This window comes from Coenobita brevimanus, chromosome 65, assembly GCF_032717465.1.
Source record: "Coenobita brevimanus isolate Jiangsu-jjx chromosome 65, ASM3271746v2, whole genome shotgun sequence".
NCBI lineage: Eukaryota > Metazoa > Arthropoda > Malacostraca > Decapoda > Coenobitidae > Coenobita > Coenobita brevimanus.
This window is the reverse complement of record NC_137018.1, coordinates 3,820,908-3,845,779: the sequence shown is the minus strand read 5'-3', so window position 1 is coordinate 3,845,779 and position 24,872 is coordinate 3,820,908. Positions and strand designations below refer to the sequence as shown.

General features: G+C 39.9%; 1 pseudogene; it reads left to right on the top strand.

The window, feature by feature from the left end:
* The window catches only part of LOC145404873 (protein CEPU-1-like), a 116,907-nt pseudogene extending 98,623 nt beyond the window's left edge, over window positions 1-18,284 (top strand).
* Window positions 18,285-24,872: the final 6,588 nt, after the last annotated feature.

Genomic DNA, 24,872 nt, shown 5'->3' with positions numbered 1-24,872 from the left:
TTGTCATTTCCCACGACTAAACTTCGTGAAATAAGCTACAAAAGGATGAAAATCTGGGCCAGGTTAGAGTAAAAGGAGTACAGCTTAGTGTTTCTCACCTTTGTCATTTGTCTGTTCTTCCCTACCCCTCTCCCCCTTACCACCACTGCTATGTCAGGCTTATATTTCTCACCCTATTGGAGACGAAAATCCTGGCTATTTCTTTGCTTTTCCTCAATAAATTCTTCGTATACTCATCGCTTAAGGAGGCTCCGTAGTACCTCTTCCTTAGCGATTTAGTTTTGGGTATGGCTGGTTAATAGCCTTTTGTACGTTATCTGTGCTGAGTATGGTGATATTAGATTTATGTAGCATAGACGAGAACTGTAAGGTGTAATAGGCGAAATAAATCACTTAGGAAAAGGTATTAGGGAGTGAAGAGAGAAACCTGTCCTGTACACAGGAAAAATCATCTGGTAAATTACCAATATGCTGGGAATCGAACCAGGGACTCTCAGGTGAGAGCCAGGCAGCATACCACTACACCACGACCAGGTAAAAGTTAACTCACGTTGTCACAATCTTGTAACCAACGTCCCTCCGCCCCCACTGTGGACATCAAGAGGATGAGTTAACCCCCTGGCACTCGGGCAAGTAGATGCTTTTAATCTATCCCAAGCACTTACGGCAAGTCAGAATGAAGAGAGAAACCTGTACTGTACACAGTTAACTCATCCTCTTGATGCCCACAGTGGGGGCGGAGGGACGTTGGTTACAAGATTGTGACAACGTGAGTTAACTTTTACCTGGTCGTGGTGTAGTGGTATGCTGCCTGGCTCTCACCTGAGAGTCCCTGGTTCGATTACCAGCATATTGGTAATTTACCAGAAGTATTAGGGAGCGTTGGTATTCATGCTTCATCACTTTTGGTATCATGCTTCATCATTTCTCCTGGTATAATGCTTCACTTCTGGTATCATGCTCATCACTTCTGGTATTATGCTCCATCACTTCTGTTAACATGCATCATCAATTCTCATGGTATCATGCGCCATCACTTTCCTTCATGCTACAGTACTAGTGATCACATTTTTCTCTTCTTTTTCCTTTCCAGACGACCGCTACGAGCCTATTGTCGCCGAGAGCTCCTACAAGGTGTACATGAAGCTCAGGATCCGTCGTGTCGAGAAGAAGGACATAGGACAGTTCAGGTGCCTCGCAAAGAACTCACTCGGGGAGACTGATGGAAGTATCAAAGTTTACGGTGAGTACATAGAGTTGGACTTGTCTTTCAGCTGCCATCACACACACACACACACACACACACACACACACACACACACACACACACACACACACACACACACACACACACACACACACACACACACACACACACACACACACACACACACACACACACACACACACGTCTTGACTGCTCCAGAACACTGAGAGCTTTAAGAGAAACGCACACAGTTAAAATTAGTTCTCGATGCTCCATATTCTCAGCAGCTCCTTCCAACACCCAAAACACATACACACGATTTATAAGCCAAAAATGTGTGAAGATAATGCAACTACGATATGAAGTGTAGGATTTCACAAGACATTCTACATTAAGGAAAGAACTTAGTGTCAACGTCTCGCATGATGTCTAGCCAAGAATTTTGAAAGATTGCATGACGAGTGAATGGATGCAAGACTGACTTTTTATTTTTCTTCCAGTTTCTGCAAATTGCTCATCCATCTAACAGTGGGAAATAAACCTGGTACGATGATAATTACAAGAGATAATTATGATTGGAAAGATGTGCTTATTTGAAAAATAGATGCAAAGACCGTAAAAAAAAAAAAGGCAGAGGAGGAAAGGAGGAATAAAGAGCCACAGAAAATGGTGCGTACATTTACTTCCATCATAAGAGCACGAACACATAATAGGAAAAAGCACAGACCTCTCTCTCTCTCTCTCTCTCTCTATTTGTCTATCTCCTACACACACACCCACACACACACACACTCACAAACATGGCATTCTCCTTTTCCTCATATAAAGACAACACGAATCATCAATACATATTCAAAACACAAAGACACACAGGTCAAGTCTACTAACAAGTGGCAAGACAAATACAGTCCAGTCAGATATATATATATATATACATACAGATCAGACAAGACCAACATGTCGGAGTCAGATCAAAGATAACACACAACGCAAGGACAGAAACACGCAAGACAAGCAGCACGCGATCCATACAAAGAAAGACACAAATACGTGAGTCAGGAGCACAAACACAGAAGCAAAGCACAAAAACGTGTCAAGGAATCAAACAGGACAAATAGGATTACAACACATACTATTTCAGCATAAAACACAAAGCAACACACACAAGCGCAACACAAGGGAACATTTAAACGAACGTAGCACAAGGCAACACATACAGACACACACAAAAAATAGCCCACACAAACATAATACTAAGTAACATTGAACATCAGCACAAAGTAAGACAGATACAATACATTAAAACATGGCAACACAGACGCAACACAAAACAACACACACAAAAAACAAACATAGCAACCTACGCAAACTTGGCAAGTGTACTAATGCAAAGAACAAACACAACAGAAAGTACCAAATACAAACATAACACCGTATAGGATCTCTCTCTCCTTCTCTCTCTCTCTCTCTCTCTCTCTCTCTCTCTCTCTCTCACACACACACACACACACACACACACACACACACAACACCTCAGGGTAACACACAAAGTAACGCTGCTAAAATTCACACATGCGGTGTCACACAAACAAATGAGCAAGACATAAACACAAACGGATCAATCACGCAAACAAAGAAAGCAGTAACAAAACACACAAGTCCTGCATACGAACGCAACACAAGGCAACACACACAAACACACGTCCAAAATTCAGCTTTGTCGCGTCACTAGTCAAGAGAGCATAAAACTTCCATCTCAGTCGTCCTCCCACAACACCTCCCTATAGAGCCATACCACAGGACCGACACAATCACCACACACTGACCCACAGAAATAAAGACAATCGATGTGACACATAAAATCGGCCAACAGTCGAGACCAGCTTGTGCTTCCTCTGAGACTCACTTGCTACTCAGTCTCCACGAGTGAAAGGGAAGCATCATGGTCACTGCATCTCTCATTCTGGCTTCCATTACTCTTTTGAAATAATTGACCCTCACAGAAAATTGAGAATCCAATCAAGACGTGACATTTGCTATCATCTGTTTGAAACTATTTGCTCTCCGTTTTACACAGGCAATAAGAAAGACTCTAACTCCCCATCTCATCCCACGCCCCACCCGCCACCCATATCTGTCTCGTTTTGTGTAAAAGCCACATTCTGGACCAGACCGCTTCACTAAGGGATGAAAATGGACATTTTTTTTTCCTCACGCTGGCGAATCGGAAAGCGTTGTCTGCACCGACATCTGTGCGTGTGAAAGGTTAAGCACTGTAATAGCCAAGTTTATGTCTGTCAGAATCTGCTGGAAAACCTTACCCTCATCATGATATAAAATTACTGACACAGTAAGGTCAAAAAACTGCTGGCTATCTGTGTCACATGAAGATAATGGTAAATTTTGGCCATCTCAGTACTTTGCCTCTGGATTCCAAATTCATTACTACCATGGCAAACCTCACAACCACTACCGTCGCTCACATTATTGATGACATCATTATCAATCAACTCAGATTTCCCGTGCAAAGCTGCATCATGTTCATCTCACATGGGTAAATGAGACGATTTTATCTGCCTCACCCTAACTGACATTACTGTAACCATCATGCCCTGGAAATTCTCACCATCACCACCACTGCATGCAACTAATCAAATCATTAGAATAATACGAGTCATCTATATCTGTTGCACCCTTGGTATTCATTTTACACAGGCAAGAGAGATAAATCTGTACTACTTCCCTCACTCAAGCCTCCATTACCTCCCTGAAATCCCTCTCCATTCCAGCACACACACAGTCAGCTAAATTTCTAGACAACCTTTCCTTGATTACACGAAAATAATTTCTTGTTCACTTCCCACAAACTAAAGAGAAGCTTCATAATCTGCTCATCACTTTTTCACTCATTGTAATCCAAGTTTACTTTATCAATCTTAAATTTCTCAATATCATCATCACAAACAATCGCCTGCAACGCCAAGCCTGTTTTTGGTTCCTCATGTCTAAAAATCTCTAGCTGTCAACTTTGCTTGGATTTACGAGAAGTTTTTAACATACGTCGCTTTCTGCTACTTTCCCTCTCACCTCAGTCATTTCCACCACTGCACTAGGATTTCTAAAAATCTCCAACATCACACACAAGCGTGGCCGGCAGTCTGTACTACCTTAGTTTGCTTGCAGTTGAAAGGTGTTGATATTCCACTCAACAGAAATTAGCTCCATTCTTACTCCATGCCAGCATTTCTGTCCCTAGTCAGTAACGAATTCTCTACCTACAATACACCACCTTCTTCATATAAGTCGTCTCTGGCTTAGGAGGTTCTGAAGCATATATTCATTGTCATTTATGAGCTCCCCAGTAACACAATGGTAGGGCTCTGGTAAGAGGAAGCCGTGCACTAACTCACCACACTTCGAATCTGAGAGGTGGTCAGAGGTTTTACTGTCCTTTACAACACTATCAGGGACGTAGAAAGGTCTCCTATGACTTAAATGATCTGGACTATGGCAATTTAGCCACTCGCCCTAACACGTCAGACACCCTCCGTGGCCGTCAAACGGGTGGGTGACATGTTCAAAGTAAGCCGTTAAGAGTGAGATGCTAGAAAGTATCATGCGTCATTAATGTCCACATGCAGATTAAGTAGATGTCCAAATGATATATACAATAAAAGTGTTACAAGACAAGAATAAGTAATCATGTACGAAATAAATCGCTATTGGTGAGGTATTAGAAAGCATCGTGAACCAACAATGTCTCCTCTTCTATTTCTCATTCCTGTGTCGATCACCACACTGAGATACCCGAGCCTCACCATCATCCCTGCTTCCACTGCCATCGCCTCACCACAGTTGCTGCTAGAGATCTGGCCCCATCAGGCGGTGAGCGGAGGGTCAAGCCTAGAGCCGGGTTGTGTGTCCCCAGAGATCACCCAACGAGCCCTGCTGTATTGGCTGCTGCTCCTAAACTGTGAACAGCTGGACTGTGCTCTGATTACATGATTCACCTGCCTACAATTCCTGGTCTTCAAGCGCCCGAAATCCTTATGCAGGCTGTCACATTAGAATGCTGGTTAATACCATCATCACCATGATCAACATTATTGTTACCTTCGCCACTGAAGCTTGTTATGTATTCATTCATGTCTGTCTCTGTGTGTCTGTGTACAAGATAGATATGTTATAGTATGTAGTATGTAGGAGGAACGCTGGCCCTCATGGAAGGGACTGGCTCGTCCATGCCCTGGATCGATATCAGTCTATCTATTTATTTATCTATCTATCTATCTATGTCTATCTATCTATCTATCTATCTGTATATATCTGTCTATCTATCCATCTACACACACACGAGAGAGAGAGAGAGAGAGAGAGAGAGAGAGAGAGAGAGAGAGAGAGAGAGAGAGAGGTATACCAAACCAGAACCAGGAAGTAAAGGCAGGTAACGTAAAAGGCAACAAGTGAAAGAGTGCGAGGCAGAAAGGAAAAAAAAAGCCAGGTTAGAGAGGTGCACGCCCCGCCTCAGGGCCCCTCCACCTGGACACAACCAAACATCTCACAAAAAGAGGAAAATTACAGCGAGACAAACAGCTAAGCACACAATAAATCCTAGTTGGGTCCGGGCCGCCGCGAATGAGACTCTTTCAGCCTCAAGTTGTCCTGTTTTCTTCCGAGTGGGTCCAGGGAGCACTTGTGAAAATTTAACTTCTAGAGAGGAAAGGAGGGCAGTGTGTGTGGGATGGAAGGAGGGAGGGAGAGGGAAGGCAGAATGTGTGTGGGAGGGAGGGAGGAAGGGAGAGGGAAGGTAGGGGGAGAGGAGTGTCTGGGGGAAAGGGAGAGGAAAAGAGACGGAAAGGAAAGGGGTGTTTGAGGAAGAAGAGAGGTAGAGGGAAACGGAGAGGTAGAGTGAGTTGGAGAAGAATCAAAAGTGAGAAATGAGATGATTCTTACTTAAAATTTATAAATAAACTTTACCTAATGTGTATTTATAGAATTTAAAGAATTTGATAGAAAAGAAGAGAGAGAGAGAGAGGAGAGAGAGAGAGAGAGAGAGAGAGAGAGAGGAGAGGGGGGAGAGAGAGAGAGAGAGAGAGAATGGTAGGCTGGTTTAGAGGGAAGGACAGAGAGAATGGGTACAGGAAGTAAAGATCGAAGGAGAAAGATAATCTGGAACATCAGAAAAGATAAACAGTGAACACGACAGAAAAGGGAATAACTACATAATAAAAAGAAATCAAGAGACCAGAATTACAGAGAAAAAGGAAGAGTTGAGATTGAAAACAGGGTAAAAAGAAGAGGAGAGAAGAGACGAGAGATGAAGAAACCAAGCGAAGGTCTGTTAGGAGGGTGAAGAAAGGATGAGAAGTGGAGAGGAAGGAAGAACAAAAAAAAGAGATGAAAAAACTGAAGAGGAGGAGGGGAAGAAGGAAGAAGACACGAAATGAGAAGAGAAGAGAAGAGAGGAGGAAGGAGGTAAGATGGGAAAGATGAAGAAAGTAAGGGAGGAGGAGAGAAGAGAAAGAAAGTGAAAGAGAGGTGGAGAGACAGGAGTGGAAAGCGGATAAAGAAAGGAGAGGAAGAGAAGAGAAGACTGTAGAGAGAGAAGAGAAATTGGAAGAAAGAGACGGGAAAGCCATGAGGAGAAGAAGAAGGAAGGGTTGGTAGAATGCAGGGAGGAAGGTGAGCGCAAACGAGGCGAGGGCGCTGCTACCGGTGTCTTGTTAGGGAGTTCCGGACCCAGCAGGAGGTGTATACGCAGGTGCCATAGTTTCTGTCCACTCCCGTCCCCTTACCACTGATTGGAGGTAAATATTAACTAGGGACTCATAGTAAAAACAGATAAAAAAAATAAATAAGATTGGTTGTTTAGTGTCAAGGTGGTAGTTTGAATTTTTGGTTGACTTACGAGGAACAGCTGGTGGTGATAATGCTCCATGTTTATTTAAAAAAAAAAAAAAAAAAATCGAGTAACTTTTGGTAAGCAGAAGTTATGGGTAGAAAGCTTAATATTACAGTTAAGGAATCGACTACAAGTGTCTTCCCAGAACTGAAGATTATTTTAAACTAACGAGACGTAACCAAAGTCTTTGATGGATGAAGGAATATCTCAAATATGTGTGTGTGTGTGTGTGTGTGTGTGTGTGTGTGTGTGTGTGTGTGTGTGTGTGTGTGTGTGTGTGTGTGTGTGTGTGTGTGTGTGTGTGTGTGTGTTTTAGCAATATATTCACGGAACCTTAGGGAGATAACTGTCACAAAGCAGAGGAATATATTTTTAAGTACATTCTTGCCTTAAGAATTATTTTTTCTGGTTAAGGAAGACTTTCAAATTCGAGGGGTAAGAAAATTTTTCACTAACATTTTCAGCAAAAAAAGTCTTTCCTAAACTAAACAGAAAAGTCAGTGGGCAGCAAAAAAAAAAAAAAAAAAAAAAAAAAAAAAAACATGGTAATGACGAGGATAATTCACTGCATTACTCCACTCCCACGTTCTTAAGTACTTTCCTTTCACAATATTTTTCTCTTTCGTTTCCAACACTGACTGCTGAATGAGGGAAAAGACAAACGAAAGAAGGAGGTTGGTGTCGTTGGAATAAAGAGTGAATGACCAAGAATAAAATGGGGAAAGAATGTAAGAAAGCATAAGGGAGGAAAACACAAAGTACGATTTAGAGACAAAGCGTAGGAAATTTATGGTGGATAGGAAAACCAAGACAAGGTGGAAGATAACACCAAATAAATCAAGAACTAAGTAGTGAGATAATGTTGGAGAATATACGAGGGAAGAAAAGACCAAGTAAAAGGCGAAGAGATAATGTTGGGACACATATAGAGAAAAGCAGCTTAAAGACAATGTAGGCGGATATATGAGGAAGGGAGATAATGCAGGATATATAAGAGAAAAACAAAACAAAACAAAGAACGAGGTAGGGATACTGTAAGAAATATATGAGGGAGAAACCAACCAAGCAATAACTGGAGAGATAATGTAGGACAATATATGAGGGAGACTGGTTATCTGTTTCTTTTTGCCGTAGTTGTCTTTGCAGTGGGGATTTAGGTTTATTACGTGGACATAAAAGGACTGTGACATAACCTGTGTTCATATATTACAGGAGCACGCAAAGAAGTGGGCTAACGGCAGAGAATAGTTACGTAACCCTACCTCCTGAGACGGAACAAACAGAATCTCTAAGTGCTGAGCATGAACGCACTTTATGCTTTACATTACCTTCATTGCTTTATGCTTTCTTCTCTTTCTTTCACCTTTCTATTGTTTATTCCATCTGTGGAGAATATTTTCCAACTAATACCTCCTAAGTCATACGAACGATATCTCTAAGTGACGAATAAAAAATTGTTTTAACGTTATTATTTTTTACTTTCTACTCTGTGCATTACTTTAATCTGGGGTATTCTAGCTGCAGATATACGAAAAGATATCTGCAAATGCTGAACACGAAAGCACTTTATACTTAATTAATTTATCCGTTCGTCTTTAAACAAGCCTTTCATGTCATGTACTGGAAATGTACAGAATATTTGCGTAACTAACACCGCCTGAGACTTACTGCATAGACCGAACATCTGAGCAAAGAGCATGAAAAACCTTGATGTTACTTTATGCTATCTCCTCTTACCTTTGTGTTATGTATTATAAGGACAGAGAATATAAACTTAACCAAGACCTCCTGAGACTTAAGAACGAAATCTCTGAGCAGAGGATGTCCGTACTTTAATACCCGTTTTCATATGGCTTACTATTTCATCCTTTGCCCTAACTAAAGAGAATGTTTACGTAATGAACACTCGTGGAACTAAGAATTGTAGCTTTAAAAGCTGAAAATAAATGCTTTTAAGGTTAATTACGTATGGATTATTTTAAACTTTGTGCTCTGATTTTTTATGCCCTAACCATAGAGAATATTTAGGCCTGCAACAACTCTAGAGACTTTCAAAGGGATTCTCCATGTTCTGGTTATGAACACTTTTAATGCCCGTGCGAGGGTGAGTATTAGGTTTTACTTGTGTGTGTGTGTGTGTGTGTGTGTGTGTGTGAACAATTCAAAACTTTTTCATCCAATTTTAACAAGAGTTGGTGGAAACGTTGAAGGATAGCGACGGGGTTAATTTGATGTATAGAGAACAATAGGTCAGAGGTCAAGGTCACAAAAGTAGGCCAAAGTTTCACCAAGCAAATCGGCTTAAGCGGTTTTTATCCACTTTGCACCAAACTTGATGGAAAGCTTGACGGAAAGGCAAGAATACAGTGGTATTGTTTCGAAATAAAATCAGTCGCAGGTCATTGCCAGAGGGCCTGGTCGAAGTTCGGTCCGTGTGTCAATGTGTGAATAAAATAACTAAAACATTTATGAGCTGATTTGGACGAAACTTGTTGGAAGGATGGAGGGTCTACCAAGGAGCTGACCTGTAGTTTTTGTTAAGTCGAAGATCAAGGTCTCCTTTCAAATTCAGATTAAATAATGTGTATTCTATTTATACAAAATATGTGAAGATAGTACAGTAACGTTAAGGCAGAAACAAAACGGGTATACTAGAGAACAAGCAGTCGAGAATCAAGGTCATAGGGGTTGGTCGGAGTTGAACCCATGTATCTATGAATAAACGAAAGAACTAAAACACTCTTGATCTAACGTGGAGCAAACTTGGTGAAAGTGTTGAAGGTCAGCCAAGTGGTTGACCTATAGTCTTTGAGAACAATAGGTCAACGGTCAAGATCACATGGAGTATAATTATTTTAGTTGTACCTATGGGCAAAAAATTCTACGGAGACCCTATGCCGGGTGCCGGGAGCGGCGTTTTTTGGTTAAAATGTGATCGTCATTAAATATGGTAAAAGTTTTTCAATCGTGATGGGACCAAGTTTTTTCACATCAGTGAATTTTTTGTGATTTTTGTGCCAATTTTGGTGCGATTTGAATGTGTAGTTTTGGCTACCCAAATACACACACACACACACACACACACACACACACACACACACACACACACACGGCTAGTGCTATAGTATATTAGACTATATCTCTTATCATGTTTATCTTTTGTTTTGCTTATCTTAACTACGAGAATATTAACGCAAGCACTTCCTCTTGAGATATACCTGCAAAAACTCAAAGCGTTGAATGTGAGTACTGATTTGTGCTTTCTTTTCTTTAACTTGTGCCATATCTTCTATATTATGCCTTTAAAAAATGATTGTTCCTAACTGGAGAAAATATATACGCATACGAAAGCAGTTCCTTAAGACATGTACAAGCAAAATTATATGATATAGAGACTTTATTTTTTGGTCTTTATCTCCATTTTTTTATTACATCCTCCGAAAACTTCTCTTGAAGAAGTTTGTTTAACTGATGGATAATGACTATGGAGACATGGTAACAAAATACCTTTACGTTAATTGCGAACAATCTTTTTTTTTCTTGTTTTCTGTTAATCTTTGTATTTCCCTATCCAATGTCCTCTGTATTTTACGTTTTGAGTGGTTGCTCAAACCGGAGAGAGTTTATAGGCGAGCATCGACTGTGAAAACTTACAGAATTTCTTAGCACTGAACGTAAGCGTCTTATTTTTCATTTTTAAAAACTGATAATTCCTCTGAAGAAGACGATTTTTGTTTTTATAGTTTTGCGTTCCGGTATCATCGTCAGAGACAAAAGACAGTTATTGTGTAAAGTAGCAACACAGCGGACTGATCTGGTTTGTGCCATGTGAAAACGAAAATTATATGCAGTCTCCCTTTATGTTCTGCATACTGTGACTATTTTGTTACTCTTGGTACTTGGTCACAAGGTTCTTTAAACGACATATTCACATTAGGACCAACTGTGAATGTACGGAAAAATTAGGTACTGACGATAATGAAGCCAAATAACTAGGGGAATGTTCAGCAGAAACTGATGATGGAGTTTGTATGAAAATGATGGTGGTAAACGGTGTACTTTTTTTTTCCCCCTCGCAGTTAACGGTACTAAGCAACAGACACTGCGACAGTGCCTTACGCAAGTGAAATGTGTTCATGTGGATGGTTTCGCCTTTGAGATGGAGTCATAGTTTGGATAGCTTGAACTGTGAATGAATAAAAGTATGATCCACTTTCTCTGGACGTCGAAATACTAGTTTACCTACTTCCGTGTTTCTCAGTTGCGAATCCTGCCCACCCAACCTGGCATGGTGGGAGGCAGGATTATGATGCTGATGATGCTGCTGATGATGATGATAAGACCTGTCACACTTGTGGGTTTAAAGGTCAGATTTGAATGTACCCCCGTAGTCTGTCATACATAACAGTTATGATCCACTGCTTGGGAAAATATTTTATGTCTGTTGTGAGACTTTTTACGGACCTAAATGCGTGACTTCAGTGCTACCAAGACAGTTGCAAAAGATTATATACTCGCACTGTTCATTGTGAGAGAGTTTGGTCAGCGGCTGGAAGAATGTATTGGCAGCTGTCTGTGATGAGGGTATTGTGACACCTGTTGTATTTCTTGACAGAAAGAGTGCGAGAATGAATTTGGTGAGGTATATAACGTAAAATAATACTGTTGTTTACAGTCCTATTTCTGTAATTGTAGTTGTGAGTCTTCATCCCCTGTCAAACGTAAACAAAGCTCAACATTTCGTGGAAGTAAGGTTGCGCGATAAGAATATTACTTGGTCAGATGCATGGATGGAGAATGAAAAGAGGAGCAAGCGCAGTATAAAAGATAAAATAAAAGACTATAAAACAGATGATGACTTGGGCGGTAAAGAGTGGGGATGAGTGGTTATGGAAGTGCTTAGGAACATATTATTTGCGGTTAGTCAGGGTGAACTCTGGGATTAGGCTCCTGGTAATAGATAAATTCTGTCCTCACCCCTATCTATCGTCACCTCTGTCTATACTCACCCCTGTATATCCCCATCCCTGTCTATCCACGGCCCTGTCTTCCCCTGTCTCTCCCTGGCGCCGACTTTTGACCTCATGGGGACAATATTTCTGAAACCTAATTTGTTGTTGGCCACTTTCTCGGCCGCGGACGCATCAACAAGATTTTCCTATAAAAGTTTCTTTGTTCGGAAGTATAGAAAATAAACAGGGCCAGATTTCACGAGCACTCTCAGAGCCGCCCGTTCCATAAGGTCGAATTCCGGTTCCCCCACTGAGGAATTCTACTCCATAATGCACGAGACGACAAGGCTAAAAATTCACTGATGACTCTCCAGGATTCTCGTAATGCAATCAATGTCTTAGACCCTTCTGCCACGGACCCACCTTTTTACCTCGGGGTCTAGCACAAGTAGATTAAATTACTCCTCAATCTACATAATTTATTCAGACTTTCCATCGCGGCGGGTAAGTGAGTTTGGCGGAGGCAGGCTTGGCATTGTGGGAGGGTGGGCACAACAAGTCGGGAAGGCCACATTTTTACCCAGACACGCGCTGGATTTTATATTCATTTTCAGGGGCCTTACTCACTGAAGACTCATGGGCACGAATGTTTCTCTCTCCCTCTCTCTCTCTCTCCCTCTCTCCCTCTTTCACGTACAATAAAACGAAAAAGAATGGAAGCTTGAAAAAGGCGACCCTCTCGTAGTTCAAAGATACTCCTAAATTTCGTTGCCCTCCCCCAAAAAAATGGTAATAATAAACAGTAATAAGATAAGATAATCTCTACTTTTCTGTGAGAAGGGATGTTACCATAGAAATTACTGTTGTGTCCATGGTAAATGCATCTTCTTAAACCATTTCCCTTCACTATTGTACCCAGCGTCTCAGACAAATATACATACCTACGAGAAAGTCTTGTTTTTCAGTAAGACACAGAACTAGCCTACTTACTCTGAACTACTTATTGTCTTCTCACATCCTCTACAGGTACTAATAATCTGTACAGAAATTTGATTATCATTACTGTACCCAAGTTTCTAGCTGCTTCGGTTTGGCATGTTATATCAGAAATAAAAGTAGAGGAAAAACACTTGTCGGTAAGCGATACAAACTGTTGACGGAGTGCACAGTGAATTATGCCGTATGTCCACTGATTTGTTATTGAAGTCTTCCTGCTTCTCAATATCAGCCAATATGAGGCAAAAATAAGTGAACAAATAAACAAATAAATGAAGAAAGCAAGAAAAAAGTTTTGCTTTTTGGATGAATGATCCAGAGCCATAAACACTAATTATAAGTTTCATACATTTATTGATTTATTATTATTATTATCATTATTATTATTATCATTATTATTATTATTATTATTATTATTATTATTAATTTTTGTGAGGGGCCAAGGCTATTTTCGCGCATCGAACAATAGTGGTACAAAGTTCCCGGTAGAAACCTAAGTTTGAACAGCATCAGTATGATACTGTAGTAGGATCATACTGTGTGTGGGTCACGGTACCAACATCATACTGTATTCTGTCTTTCATCCGTCGCGTATGGGATGAGTAGACTGCAGAAACTCGTAAAAGTATGCTGGTCAGAGGAGATATAATCCTCAAGTACATAAGATAAAAAAAAAAAGTATCGCGCAGGGGGGGTACGATGATATCCGAAATGATCAATATAGCTTGTGTTGTACCTGGAAAATTAATTGATTATCATCTGAATATGCATCCATTAACAATATGAACCATAAATTGTCATATGAAACCTATCTATGACATATTTGTGTAAGCATGTTTGACAACAAGAGGGAAATATCATCAAACATTGCTAGAGTCCATCGTCCGTGGCGTCAAATTGTTTCTGGTCAAATGTGCACAGATACTTTTTTTACCTTGTGTACATTGGCATAGGCTACACCTCCATTCACCCTCCAAGCAAGTCTTCGATTTTAACAAAATAAATGCGCGTGATTCTCTGTTACAGGCTCTCTAGACGGAACATCGGGGAGTTGTGCAATAGAGTGGCACATAAAACACATCAACTTAGCATAAGTTTGGTACAGAATGAAGCTAATGTCATAATGTTATAGGTTTTGTGTATTTCAGGTAATTACCACACATTATATATATATATATATATATATATATATATATATATATATATATATATATATATATATATATATATATATATATATATATATATATACCAACTTCCATTTCAAGAGTAATGTCAAAATGTGTTTATTTGCCTGCGTGTGTGTGTGTGTGTGTATTTACCAAAATAAGCTAAGGTTCTCACCAGCTTTGACGACGCTGCTGGGCAGAGCACAAAATATCTTGTCACTCAGCACATTTTAAAGCACCTACGTCGATTCGCTGCTGCACGCACTGACCAGGGGCTCTCTCCCCCACCACAGAGATAGAGCCCCCCAAATCTCACAGCAACGGGGTGTATGAGGTGGATTCGGACGAGGACTCTGGCGACGGTCCTATTCCGGCCACCCCAAGTCACCCCAGTAAAGGTACCACGCTACTGCACCACCACTTGGTTAATTTCTTAACATTAGTTGGCTCATTTGCATACTTACCTCTGTTATACGTATGTACCATCATGTACCTCATTTGCACTTACCTCACGAACCTCATATGCACCCTCACCTGGCTACTTTACCTGCAACACTTAGACCCTTATCTGACCATCTCACTGGTTTCACTTACACCTTCATTTATCTCATTTACACCCTCACCTACCTGTATCACCTGCCTCACTTGCACTTCACCTGCCTATCTGCCTCACATACACCCTCACCTACCTACCTCACCAGTCTCATTTACACTCACACTTGCCTCAGTCACTCACTTGACTACCTCACCTGCTTCACTTACATCCACACTTGCCCCATTTCCTTTCTACCTCTCCAACCTCATTACACCTTTACCTGTCTCACGTTTACTCTCGGCATGCAGCCTCACCTGACTCACTCACACTCACACCTGCCTCATAGCACCTGCCTCGCATACACTTGCTCTCCCACCTCCCCACATATCTAAGCCAAACCAATTATTTAGTTCCTTCAGCCTGCGTACATACCTGTAATATTTAATCTGTTCTTGCCATCTCCTGAGAGTTGTATTTAGTTAATAATAAGCTTTTCGAACTGGCGAGGTTATATTAAGCCTTCAGTTAGCCTGGCACTACCAGAGAATTCTCCTTAGTTGAATTTAATCGTCTGGAGATTGCAAGAATAAGATGTAAATTGTCACTAGATAAAGTAAGTGAAATTAGGTTAGGAATCTTATTTACCTATTTTTTTTTCTTCTCTTGTATGTGTTTTAATCTCAGACATTCGTTTCCGTATAGTAACTTTACTGCTACTTTGAATACGCTAATGTACTTTGTGTCGACTATTCTAATACCAGATGATTTTTTTAAGTGAAAAGGAATGCCATGAGTCAAAAGGTTAAATATTTTGTTTTAATTAACCTTATCGTCACTACGGACGGACGTGGGCATTTCAGTCAGTCTAATACAGATTATTTTGTGCTGCTGAGAAGAAACCCAGAGTCATGGCTATAACAATCACTTCCTGTCATATATGTTTCCAAGGTGTGGTATGTTTTCCTCACTGTTTCAGGCAAGTGTAAAACATTGTGTGACTTCATGTTAAATTTTCTTTGTGTGTTAATATTATCTTTTTGCTATTGTCCTTTCTCCCTATCCTCATGTCCTCCTGACGTCATTAAAAACTTCAACCCCCCCAAAAATTTATTAATTCATTTAAAACAGAACATACACAGCGCGCGTACTTCATTTTGAAAGAAACTGATCTCATGTTCATCGTAAGAGATTGAATACGCGTTCACATTTCCTTGTCTCTTAAAGACAACATAAAATTTTACATAGCCTCCTAGGTCTACAAAATGGATTTAGTTCCCTTAGCAGCTACGATAAACGTACTAATACAGCATTTTAACCAAAGAGGCTCATCTTCCTCTGTAAGGATCAGTTGCACGGTTATATGTGCCCTTGTGAACATAAGCCATTTTATTTTACTTTTGCCTAAACAGCAAACAACCGAAGTCAAACGCATTACGTTCAAACAGCAACTATCGTACATTAATAAAAAACATCATTATCTTTACACATAAACCTGTGTGAATATATGCAGCTGTTTCTTCTTTTATTTACCAAATCTGTGTCTACACTTCACTAACTCCAGAGCACAAGAAATTCGAGGACTCGCGCCATCCCAAGAGGGTCAATGATGTCACAGATGGATACCAGCGTCCTAAAAGCTTCGACAACAAAGGTGAGTAGGCGTATTTATGTATCTTAGCTATATTTCTACCTAGTCCCACTTTCAGAAGTCTCACTCCAGATAATTATGTATCACGCCCCAAGTTAACATTGTCACATTCACATACTCTTCTCTAGCAGTCTCTTATATGATACCAAGGTGTTCACAATACCAACCAACTTTATTCCGTAATCTATGTCACTGTTCGTTTAGCTGTCATTTTACACTTCCCTAAATTTTCCATTGTTGCATTCAGCATCCTAACTCCTTCAACAGTTCAAGTCTTTTCATCACCCACCACGTCCCCAAATTGTGAGACACCTTCATTACTTTCATTCTCAATAGATGTCACTATGTTATCATCTAGATTCACTTTAGAGACATTGCTACATGCCTTTATAAAACACTGAATTTAGTTAACATGCAGCACCATATCTGTATACCAATGTGAACAACTGAAAACTATTTATATATAAAAGAGAGGGGATAATGCTTAAGTAATAAAGACGTTACACAAACGATTAATACTGTAAAAATCCGGCAGGTAAGAGGAATGCCATCAATGCGGCAAAGAATTAGGGAAAAAAAATCAAATGATACGGAAGCAGAAACACTATAACCTTGCTGATGAGAGAGAGCAATCTGAGTGATGATAAGGGCAATATTGATGAGAATTTAGTAGAGTAAGGTATATACAATGATGTTAGAAGAACGAGGAAGGTTTGGTGAGGCAGACAGGTGATGCAAAGTGTTTTAAACTCATTCCATATAATTGTGTTACCTATGTACGAAATTCATTCTAGACTAAGTAGCTTGTTCTACCCTATATAATTCTGAATACGAGTAAGAATCTGACTATTTTTGTCCTGGTTTTGACATACAAGACCATCATTCTACCTTGATCCTACCTATGCTTATTTTAAGTGTTCCTGTTTCTGAAGTAAGCTAACATTCTCTCAACACTTAGGAGTTTTTGAACACCTCCTACATTACAGTCTCTAAATAGGGCCGTCACCCCCGTCCCCCTCCTGTCTAATTTTATAAGCCCAAAGCACCAAGTTGTCCAAATTAAATATTAAAGAGTACCATTCTGCCCAAATTTAATATACAAAATCACCAGGCTGTTCAAACTGACTGTATCATACAAGACCTTCACTCAGACAAAATTTTCTTATTAAGTGATGCTATATCAGTCTATTCAAAAGCGAGCACATCATTTTGTCCAAATCTTAACTCTTCAACCATACTAGATACATCATTCTGTCAAAATTCTGTCATCACTAATTCATACTGGTTACATCAATCTGCTCATATCTTAACTTTAACTCACATTACCTACTTTCTGTCCAAAAATTCTAACACTTAACTTTAACTTATAACTGGTATATCATTTTGCCAAGCTTTATCTTTCCTTAACTCATACGAACTACATTATTCAGTCTATATCCTTTTCATCATTTAGTCTCAAAGGCTGGACTTGCATAATTCGTTTTTCATAATGTTGTTTAGAAAGCAATGACCACCATAAACCAATTCACCATCAGTTTCTAAAGCAAGAAGTAAACTCCATTCCTCCTCTTATTTACAAAGCAATGTCATCATTATCCAGTCATTACGGTATTCATAAAGCAAAGTCCACGGTAATCCTTGGTTTTGCTGGTATTGTCGCTGCTACAAAACCATTCCCTGACCCTAGTTTTTGTTTTTGTTGTCGTTTCAGGCACAGGGCACAGGAGTAACCTTCAGAGGGGTCGCCAGGCTCCCAACTACAGTGACACCTATGGGAGTGGATCTGTTGGAGGGGTTCTTGTTCACACCCCCTTCGCCTTCAGCCTCCTCCTCACTCTCTGTCTCCTGAACTCACTGAAGAACATCATCGTCTAAGAATGCAAGGGTCATGCGGGATGGATATCGTCGTCAGAGCTCGAAAATGATATCGTCACGCGAAACTGTTTGGGGGGTGAAATCGAATAGCGCTGTCAATAACTGAGATCGGGTAAACTAACGCTTTCGTGTGAAACTCCAAGGGACATGTGGAAAGATCATCATTGACAGAGATTATGAAAGAAGTGGGAAAACTGTCATGTGTGGAAATGTGGGAAACTTGCAGGAAAAAAAAAACTCGTCCAACATTATGAGATACGCTTTAATAATACTTTGAGAAATTGCAAGGGACATGCAGAAAGGATACAGTCGAAGACTGTGAGATGCACAACAGTAATGTGTAAAATTTTGAGAGACATAAAGAAAGATGGTGAGGGACTAAGAGGGAGAGTATACCACAGACGTCAAAGATTATGAGAGGTGCTATAATATCATCTCTTCAAGTGAAATTTAAAGTGAAATTTGAGGGACATGCAGAATGCGGTTGAAACAATGAGAGACATAGCAAATGATGTCCTCCCTAAAAATTGTAAGGGCCATGCTGTGGGGATATCGTAGTTAAAGATTATGAGAGGTACGCTAAAATAATGTGTCAGCTTCTGAGGAATGCGTAGTAGCGATATCGTCTTCAGGTGTTATGAGGGACGCTATCAGCTAATGTGCTCACTTAAAATTATGAGACACGTAAAAGAGATAACTAAGGATGCGCAGAATGCATCCTACCTATAGCTATGTGGGGCGTTAGGAGATAATTGCATCGTCTAGTTGACAAGGGATGTGCAGAAAGAATTTATAAAAATAATAATAATAATAATAATAATAATAATAATGGAGAAACAAGCTCTCTAAACCTACAATTACAAGTCGCCACTATCTCCCATTCCTCGAAATGCACATCAGTCCCAAGTGTATGTAACGGGACTGCGTAATATACAGTATGAATAGAGTGAAATGGCCGCATCGCATACGCGAAAGATTATGTTACAACAATCAGGAACTGCAGCGTAAACCTCTATCCCCCTTCCTTTTCTGATCTTGCACCTTATACAACGTGTGATGAAAACCGTTTGACCCCTCTCAGTACTAATTCAGTAATTACAGGTTGACAGTGCTCCAGACACACGGAATAACTGTGAACTAGTACTACGGAAAAGGTTCTTGAAAGTGGAAAGAAATCTGTGGAAAGGCATTAAAAGACAGTGAGACAAAGGCTGTTGAAAAAAGGTTATCCGTGAGTGACTGTGACCTAGTGACGTGCAATATTCTTGGAAACTCATTTTATACATTTGCTTTATTCTCTTTTTCATTAACCTAATAAATTTACATATTAATTCTTAAAAAGTGGAACCTGTGCTTACACTGATAAAGAAAAGTATGACTGATATACAATATGAATTTTGTCACAGTAATTATTCTTATTTTTTTTTATTTATTCAATTTTGTTATTGAATATTTTTTGACAAAGAAGTCTCATACTAATAATATGTGCATGACTGTCATTTTATGTGAATATTTTAATCATAACCTAAAATACAAAAGAATGAAAACTTTGATTTGAAACAGATTGGAAGATTCACGAGGCTTCATTGTAAATCATACCCGTTAAGCATAATCTTGGCCATACATTTTTTCGGGTGTAGCGTCGTCTGCTCAGTCAAATATTCTGCTTTCATTTCACAGTAACCATGAATCAGTGAGTAAAAAAACAGGGGACTCCTTCAGATAAACGGAGCCCCTCTTACAGTTAGTAGGTGCGCTCCACTCATAATCGCACAATCGCACAATAGCAGTGTGAGAACAACACAGAAATATTAATGTTTGTAAAAGCCGAGAAGTTCGATTTGCACAACCAGTGATGATTCGTGTCTCCCACGGCGATCATTTGGAATACCATGACCTGAATAAATAAATAAATAAATAAAATTTGCTGATAAGATGTAACTGTCTTTGTTTGGATGTGTTAGTTATCTTCATTCGAACGCACCATTCACTACTTACTTCGTCAGCAGTTATGTTACATATACCTTATTAAGTATGCCAACTTGACTCAGTCTTTCCATGTGCATGTCTAGTCTCCAATACTCCCGGGAAAACACGGAGATAAAATCTCCACGGCAAGCGTGTGCATATCGAAGTTTATGTGGACTTTATTATGATGCCAAGCTGACATATCTTCTGTATTACCCGCTATATGTATTTACGAATCCGGCTGCATGCATCCGTTTTCACTCCCCTCTCATTCTTGCATCAATAGGAAACCGATGATGCCGAATGTTGTATTATGAATGGCCCGTAACACTATTAACCTAAGATGAAGGCAGCACGAAAATACATACCACGATACCACAAGGACACAAAAGGTGAAACTGAACCTGATAACCGGGGATGGAGCTGAAAATAATATAAGGTGGTGACAGAATGTCTAACATTGATTCTAATGGTGAAGTAGGATGGAGCTTAAGATAAATGGAAAAGGAAGTGGCGCTTGTGAGAACGGTGTCATGAATTAATGATAAACGCTGATTGTTAGAAGAGTATCATTAAATAATGTAATAAGGTGCTTGTGAAATTAGTCTTGTGAATTATTGATAAACATGATCGTTGACGGAGCAGTGTTGGCAATATAAGCTGACCGCATCCTTTCATGGGAAAAATGGTCAGGATGATGACAGAGATGACCATGATAATGATGGTAATGGCGATGATAGAACCTGCACAGAAGACAGACAGACTGTGACTAGTGAGCGTATATAGAGTCATGAGTGTTGTGGATCCGAATTATATAGAGTCGCATATAGATTCAGTCCATGAAGAGACACAGAATCATGAACGCTGTCAGACACTAGAGGCAACAGGATATACCTCCCTTGTATATATATTAAGGTATACACTATGCTCCCGTTTCTGAAGTGTTGTATCTGGGCTTCTCCCCTGTGTGCCAATATAACTTTTGCTTGTTGTTATAAGAGTATATAAATATATAAAATAAACTGCCTTGTAACGCGTAGCGAAGCGGATGAGGAGTTCGCTTCGTAGGCTAAGTGTAAGAGTGAGAGGAGGTGTACCAGTTTAATCTTTGTGTATTATATCGAAAAGGGTATGATTTTTGAGTTTCACCTGCGTCAGTGAATAATACTAGATAGATTTAAGCACTATATATGAGTCAGTGTATATAAAAGACGGTACTGTATATATGAAGTGAAGTAAGCTCAGTGAAGCTTGATCGATAGGTTTAAGTTTCACAACTCACATTAGGTCCGGCTACGGGGGTGCTTCAGTTTAATATAATTACACTCCCAGCCGGGTTATGGTGATCCGCCGAGATGCACCAGGTCATCGATGGTGATTGAAGTGACCCTAGCTATACCCGGCTCATTCCCCCAGCCACATACAACAGGCTGGGACCGCCATACTCTGCCGTAGCTTCGTGTATGGATTGATTCAGCCTACAATACTGGCTGTACGTAGCTTAGACTTGCTCTGCCAATTCAGCTCAACAGCACTTTGTAAAGCACGATTTTTTGGTTCAAAGCTACTTCTCAGACAGCGCCCTAACTTGAACTAGAAGTTTTGGGAGACATTCAATTAGGCAGCATTGTTAATTTTTCTTGAGACATGTTCATTCTGCAAGTTTTAGGAAGGTCACTATGCAGTTTAAGACACGACTGCACATCGCTCACCCACTCTCCATATTATCATACCACATATTACCACACTTTACACTGTGACACTTCATAGTGCAACGTCTAACAACGCAACACCTCTCACTGCCACACCATTGTATTCTAACACATTACCACAGCCCACACTACCACACTCCACATTACCACACCTTGTACTGCCACAACTCATACTGTCACACCCCACAATACCCTAACTCACACCAGCATACCTCACACTGCCACACCTTACACCACCCGAATTCACACTGCCACACTTTACACCACCCGAACTCACACTGCCACACTTTACACCACCCGAACTCACACCAACACACCTCACGGTCACATTCCACATTGTCACATCTCACGCAACCACATCACATCCTACCACAACTCATATTGCCACAAAGCAAAACCTCTTCCAAACCTCACAGTCTTACGCCTTCTGTCTCCCGGTGCACAGAAATTTTATGTATGTCCTGTACTTATAAGTTACTTGGGACTGCTAGATTTGGCTTTCCCTAAATTGAAGCACTGTGTAAAAAAAAGTTTCCGCTTCGTGAGATTTACTATGTTATGGCGTATATAACATCTTCCAGCTTAGTACTGTACATCATAGATATTTTATACAGATGTGAAGACCTAGTATTTTGATCAGTTTTCCATATCATAGTAAGAGACAAGATATTACCGCACTCAAGAATGTGGCCGACATCATTAGAAAATATATATATATATATATATATATATATATATATATATATATATATATATATATATATATATATATATATATATATATATATATATATATATATATATATATATATATATATATATATATATATATATATATATATATATATATATATATATATATATATATATATATATATATATATATATAATGCGTATCAACTTTTCTACCCTGGTCATAATGGACTTACTCAGAAGGGCAAGTGTTGTAAGCGTCATTGTCTGTGGTATCTGGCACGCTTAGCTGGACGTGACAGTGATGACCGTATTAATAAAACTGAGTACGCGAAAGTGAAGGCAAGCCCCCAAAATATGATAGAAATTTTTTTTTAGTCACCTGTGTGGAGAGGGAGTTGTCAGGCTACAGCAAAGGCGAGAAAGGAGAAAGGTGAAATTTCTCACTTTCTGAACCAACTACTTTAATAAGGTCATAAAATACTGTGGGTTTGCCTTGACCTTCTCTATCTGAGGTTTCACCCTTCACCTCGAGGACGACTTTTAGCTTTGTTCATGCCATCACCCGACGAATTTATATATCTTTGAGGAGATCATTCATAGTGGAGGAGTTCAGTGGAGAGTCTTCCAAGCCTCTTCACTGTTAAAAGTCTTTCCAAAGCTAAATAAATCACCTGGAAGTAGCCTGAGCAATAATGAAAAGAATCGTCATCGGAGTGAAAAGGATAAATGATACGGCTCTAAGATTTTCGATGTCTACCTCTCTTCGGACCACACTTTGGGACACTGAACATACATATCGCTTATGTGGTTAAGTGCTGTGCTAGTGGTGGACTCGCTGATATGGCACACAGATTTCCCCACCCTTCTTTCCTCACCCAACTTTCCCCCACCCATCTTTCTCCACATATCTTTCCTCACCCATCTTTCCCCACCCATCCACCACCCCACACTGTCCCAGCTCATCTATCCCCTTCTGCATCGTCATAACACGATCATCAGTTCGTTCATGCATTTTCACCTCTCTTTTTTTTCTTTTTTTTTCCGCTATTTTCGTTCCAGTTACGTCTTGTCATCTCCTTTCTCGCCACCCTCAGAGGATCGTTATTGACATTAGGAGATTCGATCCTCCTGAAGGGGTTAATGAATGTCGTATCTAACCCCCTCCAGTTCAAAGTCTCCATTTTTACCAAAGCATAATCGCAAGAAAGTAACAGGAAAATATAACACGATGTCTGAGTGAGGTGGAAGGTTTGTATGTCACTTTACTGAGGAAATTATAACTTAACTCCCACAGACTCTTAGGCCCGAATTCTAGTCTGTCAAGGAAGCCCCTAACACCTATTTCTAAGCGATTTATTTTGCTTATTGCACTTTATTGTCCTCTTTTGTGTTCCATAAATCCTTCCAATATCGCCACTATCTGCATTAATAACGTAAAAGATAGCCTAATTACCGTAAGAACATCGATAAATGAATCGTTATGGAAGAGGTGTGAGTGAGCTTCATTAACTGACGAGAACACTAGCCTTAAATTTCACTCTCAGCTAAACCAAATCCTTTATCGCTAGTTGAATTAAAAATGAGTTATCCCAATTGTTAAAATGGTATTAATAACAATATTAGCACCCTCAGTCTCGTACAACTCACTCTCAGCTAAATGAAACAGTCCCATCAGAGAGAGAGAGAGAGAGAGAGAGAGAGAGAATTTTTTAACGCTTGAACTAGAAAGCACACAGAGTGCGCATACCTCCGTCAATGCCACTGCTATTAAAAAGGATTCGGATCCGGATCAGTAGAGATATTGTGGAATACTTAGGATCCAAATTCGCCCCCAAATTTAATCAGTTGTTCCTTGACCCATTGCCCACTCTTTCACAAAATTTTATTGAAATTCATCGAGAACTTTTGGAGATATTATGCGAGGTACGTAGGATCCGGGTCCTGATCCGGATATGCCCCAAAATTTACTTAAGTGTTTCTTGGCCCATGGTCCACCCTTCCACAAAATTTCATGAAAATTAACTGAAAACTTTTGGAGATATCGTGTGGACAAACAAACACACATAGGTGAATACATAACCTCCTCCAATTTCGTTGGCGGAGGTAATGGTAAGTGAATGGAGGGGTGGCTCATAGTCTGCAAACCATGCAATTGATTGTTCCCTTATCTTTGTGTTCTCTGTCTGTCTGTCTGTCTGTCTGTCTGTCTGTC